Here is a 17,916-nt window from a genome sequence, read left to right on the forward strand (position 1 = left end):
GCAGGGTGGTCTGCTGCTGCCTAACATAGTGGGATGCAGGGTGGTATGCTGCTACCTAACATAGTGGGATGCAGGGTGGTGGGATGCAGGGTGGTATACTGCTGCCTAACATAGTGGGATGCAGGGTGGTCTGCTGCTGCCTAACATAGTGGGATGCAGGGTGGTATGCTGCTACCTAACATAGTGGGATGCAGGGTGGTCTGCTGCTACCTAACATAGTGGGATGCAGGGTGGTCTGCTGCTGCCTAACATAGTGGGATGCAGGGTGGTATGCTGCTACCTAACATAGTGGGATGCAGGGTGGTATGCTGCTACCTAACATAGTGGGATGCAGGGTGGTCTGCTGCTACCTAACATAGTGGGATGCAGGGTGGTCTGCTGCTGCCTAACATAGTGGGATGCAGGGTGGTATGCTGCTACCTAACATAGTGGGATGCAGGGTGGTATGCTGCTACCTAACATAGTGGGATGCAGGGTGGTATGCTGCTACCTAAATGTAAAATGCAGATGTATTAAATACCTGACAGGATCTTTTAATGATTGAGACATTGTTAATGAAACTCTCAGACAACAGCAGAGGACAGTGTTTTCTATGTAGGTGAAAGGGATCGCTGTTTCGGTCCACACCAACCCTACAGCTCCATATTGTGACAGAATAGCCATACAGAGGCAGTTGTAATACAGACTGAAAGGCAAGGGTCCACACCAACCCTACAGCTCCATATTGTGACAGAATAGCCATGCAGAGGCAGTTGTAATACAGACTGAAAGGCAAGGGTCCACACCAACCCTACAGCTCCATATTGTGACAGAATAGCCATGCAGAGGCAGTTGTAATACAGACTGAAAGGCAAGGGTCCACACCAACCCTACAGCTCCATATTGTGACAGAATAGCCATGCAGAGGCAGTTGTAATACAGACTGAAAGGCAGAGTTCTCCAACGTTATCCATTTACAATTAGAGACTTGAGCAAGGGGGGGTTCAGGGCCCGTTGTCAAGGACAACGTACGCAGAGGAACCTCTCCTAGCATTCCCCTACACACACACACCACTCAATACGCTACCTGATTACCATGGCAACGCTCAACGACGGAGAGAGTGAAAGGAAATTCCTCAAAACAAACCATTAAAAGATGAAAAGGCAAAAGAACCAAGCAGATAAGCTGACAGAATGTAGAGGGGTGGGGATCTGGTCCTCCTTTACAAAGCTGACAGAATGTAGAGGGGTGGGGATCTGGTCCTCCTTTACAAAGCTGACAGAATGTAGAGGGGTGGGGAGCTGGTCCTCCTTTACAAAGCTGACAGAATGTAGAGGGGTGGGGATCTGGTCCTCCTTTACAAAGCTGACAGAATGTAGAGGGGTGGGGAGCTGGTCCTCCTTTACAAAGCTGACAGAATGTAGAGGGGTGGGGAGCTGGTCCTCCTTTACAAAGCTGACAGAATGTAGAGGGGTGGGGATCTGGTCCTCCTTTACAAAGCTGACAGAATGTAGAGGGGTGGGGATCTGGTCCTCCTTTACAAAGCTGACAGAATGTAGAGGGGTGGGGATCTGGTCCTCCTTTACAAAGCTGACAGAATGTAGAGGGGTGGGGATCTGGTCCTCCTTTATAAAGCTGACAGAATGTAGAGGGGTGGGGATCTGGTCCTGGTCCTCCTTTACAAAGCTGACAGAATGTAGAGGGGTGGGGATCTGGTCCTCCTTTATAAAGCTGACAGAATGTAGAGGGGTGGGGATCTGGTCCTGGTCCTCCTTTACAAAGCTGACAGAATGTAGAGGGGTGGGGAGCTGGTCCTCCTTTATAAAGCTGACAGAATATAGAGGGGTGGGGAGCTGGTCCTCCTTTATAAAGCTGACAGAATGTAGAGGGGTGGGGATCTGGTCCTCCTTTATAAAGCTGACAGAATGTAGAGGGGTGGGGAGCTGGTCCTCCTTTATAAAGCTGACAGAATATAGAGGGGTGGGGAGCTGGTCCTCCTTTATAAAGCTGACAGAATATAGAGGGGTGGGGAGCTGGTCCTCCTTTACAAAGCTGACAGAATATAGAGGGGTGGGGAGCTGGTCCTCCTTTACAAAGCTGACAGAATGTAGAGGGGTGGGGAGCTGGTCCTCCTTTACAAAGCTGACAGAATGTAGAGGGGTGGGGAGCTGGTCCTCCTTTACAAAGCTGACAGAATGTAGAGGGGTGGGGATCTGGTCCTGGTCCTCCTTTACAAAGCTGACAGAATGTAGAGGGGTGGGGAGCTGGTCCTCCTTTACAAAGCTGACAGAATGTAGAGGGGTGGGGAGCTGGTCCTCCTTTACAAAGCTGACAGAATGTAGAGGGGTGGGGATCTGGTCCTCCTTTACAAAGCTGACAGAATGTAGAGGGGTGGGGATCTGGTCCTGGTCCTCCTTTACAAAGCTGACAGAATGTAGAGGGGTGGGGAGCTGGTCCTCCTTTACAAAGCTGACAGAATGTAGAGGGGTGGGGAGCTGGTCCTCCTTTACAAAGCTGACAGAATGTAGAGGGGTGGGGAGCTGGTCCTCCTTTACAAAGCTGACAGAATGTAGAGGGGTGGGGAGCTGGTCCTCCTTACAAAGCTGCTGGTCCTCCTTTACAAAGCTGACAGAATGTAGAGGGGTGGGGAGCTGGTCCTCCTTTACAAAGCTGACAGAATGTAGAGGGGTGGGGAGCTGGTCCTCCTTTACAAAGCTGACAGAATGTAGAGGGGTGGGGAGCTGGTCCTCCTTTACAAAGCTGACAGAATGTAGAGGGGTGGGGAGCTGGTCCTCCTTTACAAAGCTGACAGAATGTAGAGGGGTGGGGATCTGGTCCTGGTCCTCCTTTACAAAGCTGACAGAATGTAGAGGGGTGGGGAGCTGGTCCTCCTTTACAAAGCTGACAGAATGTAGAGGGGTGGGGATCTGGTCCTCCTTTACAAAGCTGACAGAATATAGAGGGGTGGGGATCTGGTCCTCCTTTACAAAGCTGACAGAATGTAGAGGGGTGGGGATCTGGTCCTGGTCCTCCTTTACAAAGCTGACAGAATGTAGAGGGGTGGGGATCTGGTCCTGGTCCTCCTTTACAAAGCTGACAGAATGTAGAGGGGTGGGGAGCTGGTCCTCCTTTACAAAGCTGACAGAATGTAGAGGGGTGGGGAGCTGGTCCTCCTTTACAAAGCTGACAGAATGTAGAGGGGTGGGGATCTGGTCCTCCTTTACAAAGCTGACAGAATGTAGAGGGGTGGGGAGCTGGTCCTCCTTTACAAAGCTGACAGAATGTAGAGGGGTGGGGATCTGGTCCTCCTTTATAAAGCTGACAGAATGTAGAGGGGTGGGGAGCTGGTCCTCCTTTACAAAGCTGACAGAATGTAGAGGGGTGGGGATCTGGTCCTCCTTTACAAAGCTGACAGAATGTAGAGGGGTGGGGATCTGGTCCTGGTCCTCCTTTACAAAGCTGACAGAATGTAGAGGGGTGGGGAGCTGGTCCTCCTTTACAAAGCTGACAGAATGTAGAGGGGTGGGGAGCTGGTCCTCCTTTACAAAGCTGACAGAATGTAGAGGGGTGGGGATCTGGTCCTCCTTTACAAAGCTGACAGAATGTAGAGGGGTGGGGATCTGGTCCTGGTCCTCCTTTACAAAGCTGACAGAATGTAGAGGGGTGGGGAGCTGGTCCTCCTTTACAAAGCTGACAGAATGTAGAGGGGTGGGGATCTGGTCCTCCTTTACAAAGCTGACAGAATGTAGAGGGGTGGGGAGCTGGTCCTCCTTTACAAAGCTGACAGAATGTAGAGGGTGGGGAGCTGGTCCTCCTTTACAAAGCTGACAGAATGTAGAGGGGTGGGGAGCTGGTCCTCCTTTACAAAGCTGACATAATGTAGAGGGGTGGGGAGCTGGTCCTCCTTTACAAAGCTGACAGAATGTAGAGGGGTGGGGAGCTGGTCCTCCTTTACAAAGCTGACAGAATGTAGAGGGGTGGGGAGCTGGTCCTCCTTTACAAAGCTGACAGAATGTAGAGGGGTGGGGAGCTGGTCCTCCTTTACAAAGCTGACAGAATGTAGAGGGGTGGGGATCTGGTCCTGGTCCTCCTTTACAAAGCTGACAGAATGTAGAGGGGTGGGGAGCTGGTCCTCCTTTACAAAGCTGACAGAATGTAGAGGGGTGGGGATCTGGTCCTCCTTTACAAAGCTGACAGAATATAGAGGGGTGGGGATCTGGTCCTCCTTTACAAAGCTGACAGAATGTAGAGGGGTGGGGATCTGGTCCTGGTCCTCCTTTACAAAGCTGACAGAATGTAGAGGGGTGGGGATCTGGTCCTGGTCCTCCTTTACAAAGCTGACAGAATGTAGAGGGGTGGGGAGCTGGTCCTCCTTTACAAAGCTGACAGAATGTAGAGGGGTGGGGAGCTGGTCCTCCTTTACAAAGCTGACAGAATGTAGAGGGGTAGGGATCTGGTCCTCCTTTACAAAGCTGACAGAATGTAGAGGGGTGGGGAGCTGGTCCTCCTTTACAAAGCTGACAGAATGTAGAGGGGTGGGGATCTGGTCCTCCTTTATAAAGCTGACAGAATGTAGAGGGGTGGGGAGCTGGTCCTCCTTTACAAAGCTGACAGAATGTAGAGGGGTGGGGATCTGGTCCTCCTTTACAAAGCTGACAGAATGTAGAGGGGTGGGGATCTGGTCCTCCTTTACAAAGCTGACAGAATGTAGAGGGGTGGGGATCTGGTCCTCCTTTACAAAGCTGACAGAATGTAGAGGGGTGGGGATCTGGTCCTCCTTTACAAAGCTGACAGAATGTAGAGGGGTGGGGATCTGGTCCTCCTTTACAAAGTGACAGAATGTAGAGGGGTGGGGAGCTGGTCCTCCTTTACAAAGCTGACAGAATGTAGAGGGGTGGGGAGCTGGTCCTCCTTTACAAAGCTGACAGAATGTAGAGTGGTGGGGAGCTGGTCCTCCTTTACAAAGCTGACAGAATGTAGAGGGGTGGGGAGCTGGTCCTCCTTTACAAAGCTGACAGAATGTAGAGGGGTGGGGAGCTGGTCCTGGTCCTTCTTTACAAAGCTGACAGAATGTAGAGGGGTGGGGAGCTGGTCTTCCTTTACAAAGCTGACAGAATGTAGAGGGGTGGGGAGCTGGTCCTCCTTTACAAAGCTGACAGAATGTAGAGGGGTGGGGAGCTGGTCCTCCTTTACAAAGCTGACAGAATGTAGAGGGGTGGGGAGCTGGTCCTCCTTTACAAAGCTGACAGAATGTAGAGGGGTGGAGAGCTGGTCCTCCTTTACAAAGCTGACAGAATGTGCCTGTAGAGGGGTGGGGATCTGGTCCTCCTTTACAAAGCTGACAGAATGTAGAGGGGTGGGGAGCTGGTCCTCCTTTACAAAGCTGACAGAATGTAGAGGGGTGGGGAGCTGGTCCTCCTTTACAAAGCTGACAGAATGTAGAGGGGTGGGGAGCTTGTCCTCCTTTACAAAGCTGACAGAAGGTAGAGGGGTGGGGAGCTGGTCCTCCTTTACAAAGCTGACAGAATGTAGAGGGGTGGGGAGCTGGTCCTCCTTTACAAAGCTGACAGAATGTAGAGGGGTGGGGAGCTGGTCCTCCTTTACAAAGCTGACAGAATGTAGAGGGGTGGGGAGCTGGTCCTCCTTTACAAAGCTGACAGAATGTAGAGGGGTGGGGAGCTGGTCCTCCTTTACAAAGCTGACAGAATGTAGAGGGGTGGGGAGCTGGTCCTCCTTTACAAAGCTGACAGAATGTAGAGGGGCGGGGAGCTGGTCCTCCTTTACAAAGCTGACAGAATGTAGAGGGGTGGGGAGCTGGTCCTCCTTTACAAAGCTGACATAATGTAGAGGGGTGGGGAGCTGGTCCTGGTCCTTCTTTATAAAGCTGACAGAATGAGGGGTGGGGAGCTGGTCCTCCTTTACAAAGCTGACAGAATGTAGAGGGGTGGGGAGCTGGTCCTCCTTTACAAAGCTGACAGAATGTAGAGGGGTGGGGAGCTGGTCCTCCTTTATAAAGCTGACAGAATGTAGAGGGGTGGGGAGCTGGTCCTCCTTTACAAAGCTGACAAAATGTAGAGGGGTGGGGACAGGAATTAATGGGGCAACAGGAACTAATGGGGATCCATAACAAACCCCAGGAAGAGTAGCTGCTGCCTTGGCATGAACTAATGGGGATCCATAATAAACCCCAGGAAGAGTAGCTGCTGTAGTAGTAGTAGTAGTAGTAGTAGTAGTAGTAGTGGTAGTAGTAATAGTAGTAATGGTAGTAGTAGCAGTAGTAGTAGTAGTAGTAATAGTAGCAGCAGTAGTAGTAGTAGCAGTAATGGTAGTAGTAGCAGTAGTAGTAGTAGTAGTAGTAGTAGTAGTAGTAGTAGTAGTAGCAGTAGCAGTAGCAGTAGCAGTAGCAGTGGTAGTGGTAGTAGTAGTGGTAGTAGCAGTAGTAGTAGTAGTAGTAGTAGCAGTAGTAGTAGTGGTAGCTGGGGAACGAGGATGAGGATGAACGAGGATGAGGATGAATGAGGATGAGGATGAATGAGGATGAGGATGAATGAGGATGAGGATGAATGAGGATGAGGATGAATGAGGGTCCATAATAATGTGGTAACATACTCGTCCATCAGATCCTCTCCATTGATGTAGCGGAGGCTCTTGAGGAAGGACAGGGAGCCCAGCGTCTGAGAGTGTCTGATTCTCACGTAGCCAGTCACTGTCTGGATCAATCCCATGAAACTCTCCAGCTCAGACACTATGTTCTCTAGAGGAGGGGAAGAGACAGGAGTTAGGATCGTTGCCTGTCACTGTTCTCCAGAGGAGGAGGAGGAGACAGGAGTTAGGATCGTTGCCCGTCACTGTTCTCCAGAGGAGGAGGAGGAGACAGGAGTTAGGATCGTTGCCCGTCACTGTTCTCCAGAGGAGGAGACAGAGACAGGAGTTAGGATCGTTGCCCGTCACTGTTCTCTAGAGGAGGAGACAGAGACAGGAGTTAGGATCGTTGCCTGTCACTGTTCTCTAGAGGAGGAGACAGAGAAAGGAGTTACGATCGTTGCCTGTCACTGTTCTCTAGAGGAGGAGAGGAGACAGGAGTTAGGATCGTTGCCTGTCACTGTTCTCTAGAGGAGGAGACAGAGACAGGAGTTAGGATCGTTGCCTGTCACTGTTCTCTAGAGGAGGAGGAGGAGACAGGAGTTAGGATCGTTGCCTGTCACTGTTCTCTAGAGGAGGAGACAGGAGTTAGGATCGTTGCCTGTCACTGTTCTCTAGAGGAGGAGAGGAGACAGGAGTTAGGATCGTTGCCTGTCACTGTTCTCTAGAGGAGGAGAGGAGACAGGAGTTAGGATCGTTGCCTGTCACTGTTCTCTAGAGGAGGAGACAGAGACAGGAGTTAGGATCGTTGCCTGTCACTGTTCTCTAGAGGAGGAGAGGAGACAGGAGTTAGGATCGTTGCCTGTCACTGTTCTCTAGAGGAGGAGACAGAGAAAGGAGTTAGGATCGTTGCCTGTCACTGTTCTCTAGAGGAGGAGAGGAGACAGGAGTTAGGATCGTTGCCTGTCACTGTTCTCTAGAGGAGGAGACAGGAGTTAGGATCGTTGCCTGTCACTGTTCTCTAGAGGAGGAGACAGGAGTTAGGATCGTTGCCTGTCACTGTTCTCTAGAGGAGGAGACAGGAGTTAGGATCGTTGCCTGTCACTGTTCTCTAGAGGAGGAGACAGGAGTTAGGATCGTTGCCTGTCACTGTTCTCTAGAGGAGGAGACAGGAGTTAGGATCGTTGCCTGTCACTGTTCTCTAGAGGAGGAGACAGGAGTTAGGATCGTTGCCTGTCACTGTTCTCTAGAGGAGGAGACAGGAGTTAGGATCGTTGCCTGTCACTGTTCTCTAGAGGAGGAGACAGAGAAAGGAGTTACGATCGTTGCCTGTCACTGTTCCCTACTATAAGGTGTGATATATAACTGTACTATAACAGGTAGTGATATATAACTGTACTATAACAGGTAGTGATATATAACTGTACTATAACAGGTAGTGATATATAACTGTACTATAACAGGTAGTGATATATAACTGTACTATAACAGGTAGTGATATATAACTGTACTATAACAGGTAGTGATATATAACTGTACTATAACAGGTAGTGATATATAACTGTACTATAACAGGTAGTGATATATAACAGGTAGTGATATATAATATACCCTACTATAACAGGTAGTGATATATAACTGTACTATAACAGGTAGTGATATATAACTGTACTATAACAGGTAGTGATATATAACTGTACTATAACAGGTAGTGATATATAACTGTACTATAACAGGTAGTGATATATACCCGTACTATAACAGGTAGTGATATATAATATACCCTACTATAACAGGTAGTGATATATAATATACCCTACTATAACAGGTAGTGATATATAACTGTACTATAACAGGTAGTGATATATAACTGTACTATAACAGGTAGTGATATATAACTGTACTATAACAGGTAGTGATATATAACTGTACTATAACAGGTAGTGATATATAACTGTACTATAACAGGTAGTGATATATAACTGTACTATAACAGGTAGTGATATATAACTGTACTATAACAGGTAGTGATATATAACTGTACTATAACAGGTAGTGATATATAATATACCCTACTATAACAGGTAGTGATATATAATATACCCTGTACTATAACAGGTAGTGATATATAACTGTACTATAACAGGTAGTGATATATAACTGTACTATAACAGGTAGTGATATATAACTGTACTATAACAGGTAGTGATATATAACTGTACTATAACAGGTAGTGATATATATAATATACCCTACTATAACAGGTAGTGATATATAACTGTACTATAACAGGTAGTGATATATAATATACCCTACTATAACAGGTAGTGATATATAACTGTACTATAACAGGTAGTGATATATATATATAACTGTACTATAACAGGTAGTGATATATAACTGTACTATAACAGGTAGTGATATATAACTGTACTATAACAGGTAGTGATATATAATATACCCTACTATAACAGGTAGTGATATATAACTGTACTATAACAGGTAGTGATATATAACTGTACTATAACAGGTAGTGATATATAACTGTACTATAACAGGTAGTGATATATAATATACCCTACTATAACAGGTAGTGATATATAATATACCCTACTATAACAGGTAGTGATATATAACTGTACTATAACAGGTAGTGATATATAATATACCCTACTATAACAGGTAGTGATATATAACTGTACTATAACAGGTAGTGATATATAACTATACTATAACAGGTAGTGATATATAACTATACTATAACAGGTAGTGATATATAACTGTACTATAACAGGTAGTGATATATAATATACCCTACTATAACAGGTAGTGATATATAATATACCCTACTATAACAGGTAGTGATATATAACTGTACTATAACAGGTAGTGATATATAACTGTACTATAACAGGTAGTGATATATAACTGTACTATAACAGGTAGTGATATATAACTGTACTATAACAGGTAGTGATATATAACTGTACTATAACAGGTAGTGATATATAACTGTACTATAACAGGTAGTGATATATAACCGTACTATAACAGGTAGTGATATATAACTGTACTATAACAGGTAGTGATATATAACTGTACTATAACAGGTAGTGATATATAACTGTACTATAACAGGTAGTGATATATAATATACCCTACTATAACAGGTAGTGATATATAACTGTACTATAACAGGTAGTGATATATAACTGTACTATAACAGGTAGTGATATATAACTGTACTATAACAGGTAGTGATATATAACTGTACTATAACAGGTAGTGATATATAACTGTACTATAACAGGTAGTGATATATAACTGTACTATAACAGGTAGTGATATATAACTGTACTATAACAGGTAGTGATATATAACTGTACTATAACAGGTAGTGATATATAACTGTACTATAACAGGTAGTGATATATAACTGTACTATAACAGGTAGTGATATATAACTGTACTATAACAGGTAGTGATATATATATAACTGTACTATAACAGGTAGTGATATATAACTGTACTATAACAGGTAGTGATATATAACTGTACTATAATATAACTATAAGGTAGTGATATATAACTGTACTATAACAGGTAGTGATATATAACTGTATATAACAGGTAGTGATATATAACCGTACTATAACAGGTAGTGATATATAACTGTACTATAACAGGTAGTGATATATAACCGTACTATAACAGGTAGTGATATATAACTGTACTATAACAGGTAGTGATATATAATTGTACTATAACAGGTAGTGATATATAACTGTACTATAACAGGTAGTGATATATAACTGTACTATAACAGGTAGTGATATATAACTGTACTATAACAGGTAGTGATATATAACTGTACTATAACAGGTAGTGATATATAACTGTACTATAACAGGTAGTGATATATATAATATACCGTACTATAACAGGTAGTGATATATAACTGTACTATAACAGGTAGTGATATATAACTGTACTATAACAGGTAGTGATATATATAATATACCCTACTATAACAGGTAGTGATATATAACTGTACTATAACAGGTACTTACGTCCTCTACGGATGTTGATTTGTAGGTTGCCCTTGACGACGGTACATCCCTTCAGAGACTGGGCTGCGTCCACGGAGTCAATGACCTTCTCATCACAGATCTTGTCACATAGCCCGTCACACGCACTGCAGAACATACTGGAGATGTGGGAGAGTGGGACAGGGACAGTCAGACAGACATAAAACATACCAAGGTATACTGAACTAAAATAGAAAGGCAACCAACCATTTCAAAGATTCTACTGAGTTACAGTTCATAAGGAAATCAGTGTAATAAATTCATTAGGTCCTAATCTATGGATTTCACAGGACTGGGAATACAGATGTGCATCTGTTGGTCAAAGAGAACAGTTTAAAACAGATAGGGGTGTGGATCAGAAAACCTGTCAGTATCTGGTGTGACCACCGTTTGGCTCGTGCAGCGCGACACATCTCCTTGACAGAGTTTAAAAAACATGTATTTCACTTTTATTTAACCAGGTAGGCTAGTTGAGAACACCTTTATTTAACCAGGTAGGCTAGTTGAGAACACCTTTATTTAACCAGGTAAGCTAGTTGAGAACACCTTTATTTAACCAGGTAGGCTAGTTGAGAACACCTTTATTTAACCAGGTAGGCTAGTTGAGAACACCTTTATTTAACCAGGTAGGCTAGTTGAGAACACCTTTATTTAACCAGGTAGGCTAGTTGAGAACACCTTTATTTAACCAGGTAGGCTAGTTGAGAACACCATTATTTAACCAGGTAGGCTAGTTGAGAACACCTTTATTTAACCAGGTAGGCTAGTTGAGAACACCTTTATTTAACCAGGTAGGCTAGTTGAGAACACCTTTATTTAACCAGGTAAGCTAGTTGAGAACACCTTTATTTAACCAGGTAAGCTAGTTGAGAACACCTTTATTTAACCAGGTAAGCTAGTTGAGAACACCTTTATTTAACCAGGTATGCTAGTTGAGAACACCTTTATTTAACCAGGTAGGCTAGTTGAGAACACCTTTATTTAACCAGGTAGGCTAGTTGAGAACACCTTTATTTAACCAGGTATGCTAGTTGAGAACACCTTTATTTAACCAGGTAGGCTAGTTGAGAACACCTTTATTTAACCAGGTAGGCTAGTTGAGAACACCTTTATTTAACCAGGTAGGCTAGTTGAGAACACCTTTATTTAAACAGGTAGGCTAGTTGAGAACAAGTTCTCATTTACAACTGTGACCTGGCCAAGATAAAGCAAAGCAGTCCGATACAAACAACAACACAGAGTTACACATGGAATAAACAAAACATACCGTCAATAATACAATAGAACAAAAGAAAAGTCTATATACAGTGAGTGCAAATGAGGTAAGTTAAGGCAATAAATAGGCCGTAGTGGCGAAGTAATTACAATTTAGCAATTAAACACTTGAGTGATAGATCGGCAGAAGATGAATGTGCAGGTAGAGATGGGGTGCAAAGGAGCTAAATAAATAAATAGATAAATACCAGTATGGGGATGAGGTAGGTAGATAGATGGGCTGTTTACAGATGGGCTGTTTACAGATGGGCTGTGAACAGGTGCATTGATCTGTAAGCTGATCTGACAGCTGGTGCTTTAAGCTAGTGAGGGAGATGTGAGTCTCCAGCTTCAGTGATTTTTGCAATTCGTTCCAGTCATTGGCAGCAGAGAACTGGAAGGAAAGACGACCAAAGGAGGAATTGGCTTTGGGGGTGACCAGTGAGATATACCTGCTGGAGCGCGTGCTACGAGTGGGTGCTGCTATGGTGACCAGTGAGCTGAGATAAGGCTTTACCTAGCAGAGACTTATAGATGACCTGTAGCCAGTGAGTTGGGCGACGAGTATGAAGCGAGGGCCAACCAACGACAGTGTACAGGTCGCAGTGGTGGGTAGTGTATGGGGCTTTGGTGACAAAACGGATGGCACTGTGATAGACTGCATCCAGTTTGTTGATTAGAGTGTTGGAGGCTATTTTATAGATGACATCACCGAAGTAGAGGATCGGTAGCATGGTCAGTTTCACGAGGGTATATTTGGCAGCATGAGTTGATCATGATCTCGTCATGGTATCTCTGCGCATTCAATTTACCCATACCATAACCCCACCGCCACCATGGGGCACTATGTTCACATCAGCAAACTGCTCGCCCACACCTTGTCTGCCATCTGCCCGGTACAGTTCAAACCCGGGATTCATCCCAGAAGAGCACATTTCTCCAGCGTGCCAGTGGCCATCGAAGGTGAACATTTGCCCACTGAAGTCGGTTACGGCGACAAATACTCCGACGAATACTCCATCCGCTGTGCCTTCAACCGGCCTCCGTCTGAGCAGACCCCCTACCACCCCGGGCTACTAACTTTAAACGCTGTGTCGCCCACGTGCTAGCGTAGTGGCGGCTTCCCTGTTCCATCTACTGCTGCCCCCTGGATGATCACTTGACTACATAGCTGATGCCTGCTGGACTGTCCATTAAACACGGTACTCCATTCTGTTTATTTATGTTTTATCTGTCGGCCCCAGCCGCGAACACAGGCTCTGTCTGTAGTTAATCCGACCCGCTCTGCCTAGTCATCTCCATTTTACCTGCTGTTGTTGTGCTAGCTGATTAGCTGTTGTTGTCTCACCTGTTGTTTTAGTTAGCTCTCCCAATCAACACCTGCGATTACTGTATGCCTCGCTGTATGTCTCTCTCAAATGTCAATATGCCTTGTATACGGTTGTTCAGGTTAGTTATCATTGTTTTAGTTTACAATGGAGCCCCTAGTTCCACTCTTCATACCCCTGATACCTCCTTTGTCCCACCTCCCACACATGCGGTGACCTCACCCATTATAACCAGAATGTCCAGAGATACAACCTCTCTTATCGTCACCCAGTGCCTGGGCTTACCTCCGCCGTACCCGCACCCCACCATACCCCTGTCTGCGCATTATGCCCTGAATATATTCTACCACGCCCAGAAATCTGCTCCTTTTATTCTTTGTCCCCAACGCTCTAGGCGACCAGTTTTGACAGCCTTTAGCCGCACCCTCATACTACTCCTCCTCTGTTCCGCGGGTGATGTGGAGGTAAACCCAGGCCCTGCATGTCCCCAGGCACCCTCATTTGTTGACTTCTGTGATCGAAAAAGCCTTGGTTTCATGCATGTCAACATCAGAAGCCTCCTCCCTAAGTTTGTTTTACTCACTGCTTTAGCACACTCTGCCAACCCTGATGTCCTTTCCGTGTCTGAATCCTGGCTTAGGAAGGCCACCAAAAATTCTGAGATTTCCATACCCAACTATAACACTTTCCGTCAAGATAGAACTGCCAAAGGGGGAGGAGTTGCAGTCTACTGCAGAGATTGACATTACTTTGCAGGCTTACTTTCCAGGTCTTTACCCAAACAGATCGAACTTCTAATTAAAAAAATTAATCTCTCCAGAAATACGTCTCACTGTTGCTGCCTGCTCCAGAACCCCCTCAGCTCCCAGCTGTGCCCTGGACACCATTTGTGAATTGATCGCCCCCCATCTATCTTCAGAGTTTGTTCTGTTAGGTGACCTAAACTGTGATATGCTTAATAACACCCCTGCCATCCTACAATCTAAGCTAGATGCCCTCAATCTCACTCAAACAACCACCCCTCATCACTGTCAAACGCTCCCTAAAACACTTCTGCGAGCAGGCCTTTCTAATCGACCTGGCCCGGGTATCCTGGAAGGATATTGACCTCATCCCGTCAGTTGAAGATGCCTGGTCATTCTTTAAAAGTAACTTCCTCATCATCTTAGATAAACATGTTCCGTTCAAAAAATGCAGAACTAAGAACAGATACAGCCCTTGGTTCACTCCAGACCTGACTGCCCTCGACCAGGACAAAAACATCCTGTGGCAGAGTGCAATAGCATCGAATAGTCCCCGCGATATGCAACTGTTCAGGGAAGTCAGGAACCAATACACGCAGGAACCAATAACTCCAAAAGTTCTGGGACGCTGTATAGTCCATGGATAACAAGAGCACCTCCTCCCAGCTGCCCACTGCACTGAGGCTAGGGAACACGGTCACCACTGATAAAACCACTGATAAATCCATGATAATCTAAAACTTCTTCCTGGCTACTCCAACCTCGGCCAACAGCTCCCGACCCATACAAATCAGCTGGGCTTGACAATCTGGACCCTCTATTTCTGAAACTATCTGCCGCCATTGTCGCAACCCCTATTACCAGCCTGTTCAACCTCTCTTTCATATCGTCTGAGATCCCCAAGGATTGGAAAGCTGCCGCGGTCATCCCCCTCTTCAAAGGGGAGACACCCTGGACCCAAACTGTTACAGACCTATATCCATCCTGCCCTGCCTATCTTAGGTCTTCGAAAGCAAAGTCAACAAACAGATCACGGACCATCTCGAATCCCAACATTCACAAGGCCGCAGGGCCAGACAGATTACCACGACGTGCATTTCGAGCATACGTTGACCAACTGGCAAGTGTCTTCACGGACATTTTCAACCTCTCCCTGTCGGAGTCTGCAATACCAACATGTTTCAAGCAGACTACCATAGTCCTGTGCCCAAGAACACCAAGGTAACCTGCCTAAATGACTACCAACCCTTAGCACTCATGTCTGTAGCCATAAAGGGCTTTCAAAGGCTGGTCATGGCACGCATCAACACAATTGGGGCGGCAGGGTAGCCTAGTGGTTAGAGCGTTGGACTAGTAACCGAAAGGTTGCAAGTTCGAATACCCGAGCTGACAAGGTACAAATCTGTCGTTCTGCCCCTGAACAGGCAGTTAACCCACTCCAACACCATCATTAAGTTTGCTGACGACACAGTGGTAGGCCTGATCACCAACTACAAAGAGACAGCCTACAGGGAGGAGGTCAAAGACCTGGCAGTGTGGTGCCAGGTCAACAACCTCTCCCTCAATGTGATCAAGACAAAAGGAGACGATTGTGGACGACAGGAAAATGGAGACAGAGCACACCCCCATTCTCATCGACGGGGCTGTAGTGGAGCAGGTTGAGAGTTAAGCTCCTTGGTGTCCACATCACCAATAAACTATCATGGTCCAAACACACCAAGACAGCCATGAAGAAGGTATGACAAAACCTATTCCCCATCAGGAGACTGAAAAGATTTAGCGTACGTACGGCCCAGTACATCACTGGGGCCAAACTTCCTGTCATCCAGGACCTCTATACCAGGCGGTGTCAGAGGAAGACCCTATAGAGGGCAGTGCGTACGGAACAGTACCTCACTGGGGCCAAGCTTCCTGTCATCCAGGACCTCTATACCAGGCGGTGTCAGTGGAAGGCCCAGTACATCACTGGGGCCAAGCTTCCTGTCATCCAGGACCTCTATACCAGGCGGTGTCAGAGGAAGGCCCAGTACCTCACTGGGGCCAAGCTTCCTGTCATCCAGGACCTCTATACCAGGCGGTGTCAGAGGAAGACCCTATAGAGGGTAGTGCGTACGGAACAGTACCTCACTGGGGCCAAGCTTCCTGTCATCCAGGACCTCTATACCAGGCGGTGTCAGAGAAAGACCCTATAGAGGGTGGTACGTACGGCCCAGTACATCACTGAGGCCAAGCTTCCTGCCATCCAGGACCTCTATACCTGGCGGTGTCAGAGGAATGCCCAAAGAATTGCCAAAAACTCCAGTCACCCAAGACAGACTGTTCTCTCTGCTCCCGCATGGCAAGCAGTACCGGAGCGCCAAGTCAACGAGGCTTCAAAACACCTTCCACCCCCAGCCATAAGACTCCTGAACATCTAATCATATGGTTACCCGGACTATTTGCATTGCCCCCCCCCCACCACCACAATTCTTACCCTGCTGCTACTCTGTTTATTATCTATGCATCGTCACTTTAACTCTACCTACATGTGCATATTACCTCAATTACCTCGACTAACCTGTGCCCCCGCACATTGACTCTATACCCCCTGCCTCCACATTGATAGTATATAGCCTCCACATTGACTCTATACCCCCTGTATATAGCCTCCACATTGACTCTATACCCCCTGTATATAGCCTCCACATTGACTCTATAGCCCCCTGTATAAAGCCTCCCATTGACTCTATACCCCTGTATATAGCCTCCACATTGACTCTATACCCCCTGTATATAGCCTCCACATTGACTCTATACCCCCTGTATATAGCCTCCACATTGACTCTATACCCCCTGTATATAGCCTCCACATTGACTCTATACCCCTGTATATAGCCTCCACATTGACTCTATACCCCCTGTGTATATAGCCTCCACATTGACTCTATACTCCCCCTGTATATAGCCTCCACATTGACTCAGCCCCATCCACATTGACTCTATACCCCCTGTATATAGCCTCCACATTGACTCTATACCCCCTGTATATAGCCTCCACATTGACTCTATACCCCCTGTATATAGCCTCCACATTGACTCTATACCCCCTGTATATAGCCTCCACATTGACTCTATACCCCCTGTATATACTCCACATTGACTCTATAGCCCCTGTATAAAGCCTCCACATTGACTCTATACCCCCTGTATAAAGCCTCGCTACTGTTATTTTATTGTTGCTTTTTAATTGTTATTTTTAATTTCTTTTTTTAATTCAGACTATTTTAGTAAATACTTTAACACTTATTTTTCTTAAAACTGCATTTTTTTTAAGGGCTTGTAAGTCAGCATTTAACTGTCATGTCTACACCTGTTGGTTAAGGGCTTGTAGTCAGCATTTAACTGTCATGTCTACACCTGTTGGTTAAGGGCTTGTAAGTCAGCATTTAACTGTCATGTCTACACCTGTTGGTTAAGGGCTTGTAAGTCAGCATTTAACTGTGAGGTCTACACCTGTTGGTTAAGGGCTTGTAAGTCAGCATTTAACTGTCATGTTACACCTGTTGGTTAAGGGCTTGTAAGTCAGCATTTAACTGTCATGTCTACACCTGTTGGTTAAGGGCTTGTAAGTCAGCATTTAACTGTTGTCTAACCTGTTGGTTCAGCATTTAACTGTCTACACCTGTTGGTTAAGGGCTTGTAAGTCAGCATTTAACTGTCATGTCTACACCTGTTGAAGGGCATGTGACAGTCTAACATTTGATTGGATGAGCAGTCTACCACCTGTTGTCTGTTAAGGGACTCAGACTAAGTCAGAACATTTCCCACAGGTCTCAGTGACAAGTATTGGAGAAAGCCATGGTTAACAGCCTCTGTCTCCATCTGCTGGACACTTTGAAGAAGACAAAACCCACTCACCTCTTGCTCTTGTTGTTAAGGGCTTGTGAATCCAGAAGGACAGT

The 17,916-nt window shown here is 45.7% G+C and overlaps 1 pseudogene; it reads right to left on the bottom strand.

Moving 5' to 3' along the window:
- Positions 1 to 17,916, bottom strand: part of LOC124021465 — a 120,822-nt pseudogene that overhangs the window by 65,684 nt on the left and 37,222 nt on the right.

The sequence above is a fragment of the Oncorhynchus gorbuscha genome, unplaced genomic scaffold, assembly GCF_021184085.1.
Source record: "Oncorhynchus gorbuscha isolate QuinsamMale2020 ecotype Even-year unplaced genomic scaffold, OgorEven_v1.0 Un_scaffold_1121, whole genome shotgun sequence".
Classification (NCBI taxonomy): Eukaryota; Metazoa; Chordata; class Actinopteri; order Salmoniformes; family Salmonidae; genus Oncorhynchus; species Oncorhynchus gorbuscha.